This window comes from Empidonax traillii, unplaced genomic scaffold, assembly GCF_003031625.1.
Source record: "Empidonax traillii isolate 1590-97213 ecotype Southwest subspecies unplaced genomic scaffold, ASM303162v1 scaffold214:size757588, whole genome shotgun sequence".
Lineage (NCBI taxonomy): Eukaryota > Metazoa > Chordata > Aves > Passeriformes > Tyrannidae > Empidonax > Empidonax traillii.
This window is the reverse complement of record NW_020955407.1, coordinates 108,095-111,152: the sequence shown is the minus strand read 5'-3', so window position 1 is coordinate 111,152 and position 3,058 is coordinate 108,095.

Sequence of the window (3,058 nt, the reverse complement as noted above, 5' to 3'; positions counted from 1 at the left end):
TAGTGACATTTATGGTGCCCGGGGAAAAGAACATTGCTAGAAATATTAGCAATGGAAATTCTTAAGGAACACACTGTGCTCTTGCGATAAAATTCTTCTCTAATATTTCTTAATCTACATACTAATTTATGTGTCATATTTAACTAATTGTGCTACAGCTGTGTAAAAGACATAAGGTAGAAATGGTTTTAAATGTGTTTTGTCATCTAACATTGCCATACTTGACAACACAAGGTCCATAACAGTGGACAAGAAATGTTGTTATAGCCCTTCTTAGTTTTAGTGCAATCATAGAACAAAGTCCTGAAGGTGACCATCAGGTATGATGATAAAGTGCATTGACATTCATTGAAACTTGTGGAGTGCGTACTTCAGTTACATTGCTTCAAACAGCTTCTCTGAATAGTGGTATATGAAGAATGAAATGAAGAGAGGTGGACACAGAACGGGATACATATTTTTCTTGTCCATCACCACGTTACCTTTGCTTTTGGTGTTAAAACTTTGAAAATATTTAGTCATGTCAGCAAAGTATGAACAAACTTTTTAAAAACGGAAACATGATTTTCAAGGAGAATGCATGAAAATTGTGATGGGCAACCTAAAACTGTAAGAGGATTCTAAATACAAAAGAAATTTTACTCTATTTTCTTATTGCATATAAAATTAATATCACAGGATCACAGAATATGCTGAGTTGGAAGTGAAACTCACAGGGATCACTGAGTCCAACCCTTAGCCCTGCACAGGACAATCCCCAAGAGTCACACCATGTGCCTGAGAGTATCATCTCAATGCTTCTTGAACTCTGTCAGGCTTGGTGCTATGACCACTTCCCTGGGGAGCCTGTTCAGTGCTCAACCACCCTCTGGGTTGTTATGATCTGGTTATTAAAATTATTAGAAAGGTTACTGGCTGAAATAAGGTGCAAACAAGATCATATGCCAAAGTTAATAGTATTTAACAGTAAATTGAGGCAAAGAGGGAGATAGAAAGAAACAGGAAAAAGGAGGGGGCAGAAGGAAGAGAGTGACAGCACCAGTTTGTGGAACACAACAGTGTCCTGTGGATCGAATTCTTCTGGTCTTTTTGGTGGTTAGAGTCCTGCAAAGCATAAAGCCCAATGGATAAATATATGTTCAGGATATGACAGAAATCTCTCCTGGAAGAGGGAAGCTTCGCAGTCTCTTGCAATAAACTCTGGCTTTGTTGCCTCAGTTGGATCATATGCAGTCCACTGGTGGTGGAAGGCCAAAAGAATGAGTCTGGGGGACACTTGGGGGTCTTTTATGCTTTATGACCCCTTCTCAGCTGCCTCTCATATTAATGTGCTGTGTGTATGTGGTCTTCCCAGAGAGTGGGCTTTTACTGCTTCTGTTTTGTGTGGAGAGATTTCACCATCACGCATCCAAAACCCATCTCATCCTTCACCAGATGAGGCTTGTTTACTTCTCCCTACAAATCATATAATTGTACAGTAGTCTTATCTCAAGTTCCCATCACAGTCCAAATTCCAGTTAGGATGCATATCCTGGAGGGGGGTACTTTGATGGACCCAGACAGGCACTTGTTTCTTTGCAGTTTGACAAAAAGTCTTTCCATTATTTTGACAATATTCAGGACATGAACAGTATTTCAGTCTATCACATGGGTGAAGAACCTTTTTCTGATATGCAACATAAAACTCCCTTGACACAACTTCAGACCATTCCCTTGGGTCCTGTCTCTGGTCACCTCAGGGAAGAGATCAGTGCCTGCCTCTCTTTTCCTCTCATGAGGAAGTTGTAGACTGTCATGAGGTCTGCCCTCAGTCTCCTGTTCTCCAGGTTGAAAAAGCCAAGTGACCTCAGCTACTCCTCATACAACTTCCCCTCAAGGCTCTTCACCATCTTCATTGCCCTCCTTTGGACACTCTCTAATAGCTATCAAGCTTTCTTACATTGCAGTGCCCAAAACTGCACACAATAGTCAAGATTAGGTTGCTCCAGTGCAGAGCAGAGTGGGACAATCACCCCCCTTGATCAGCTGGAAATACTGTGCCTGATGTCCCCAAGGTTGGCCCTCCTGGCTACCAGGGCACTGTTGATTCATATTCAACTTGCCATTAACAAGGACTCCCAGATCCCTTTCCACAGCACTGCTTTCCAGCATCTCATTCCCCAGTCTGTATGAAAATCCAAGGTTGCAGAATCCAGCACTTTTCCTAGTAGAATTTCATATGGTTGGTGATTGTTCAGTCCTCTAATTTGTGAATTAAACTTGACTTGTTTCCATTTCTTTGAGGTCTTTGAGTTCCTATATCATGTATTTCATAGGGGCATTTGAAACAAACTTTTCAGTAAAATCAAAAATATACTTCTGAAACTAACTCAAAATCATCTCCTCTTAGCATACTTAAGTTCACATAATGCAGCAATCTCAAAACAAGTGAATCTTCAGATGAAACAAACCTGAAAGAAACACTTTAGGAATGTACCTAGTGCACTCCAGTGACTAATGAATGATTGATCCGTATGTATAAGGTTAGTCTGCAGTAAAACTCCCAAATGAAGAATAACTTGAATATCAGGTAGTGATATCAGGTAGCTTCACTGCTTCACTTTAAAAATCCTCTCTTATCTCTCCACACTACTTGAAAATAAAGAAAAATCTGTGAAGTAAATGTGAACTATACCAGAACTAATTTTCAAGCATATTCAAGGAGTTAAACTCTGTTGTATTTAACAGAATTGATCTCTAATTAGGGCAAAGGAATTAAGAACATTCTGTGTGAAAACTAACATAAATCTTAAAAAGAAAATTAATTTTTGCCAATTCCAGATAATTTAGGTTCATTGAATTGGCTTCAATACTGAATTAGAGAAAGTATTAGCCTAATTTTTTAATTCTTAAGAAGCCCTATCCGTCAAGGATTTCTTGACTGTTACAGTCCATCATGATTTTAGTTCAGGATAGAAAGAAAGAGTAAAGATAATGGGACACTCCTAGGTGACATAGAATCACAGAATGGTTCTGATTGAAAGGTACCTTAAATATCATTTAGCTTCAACCCCCTCTC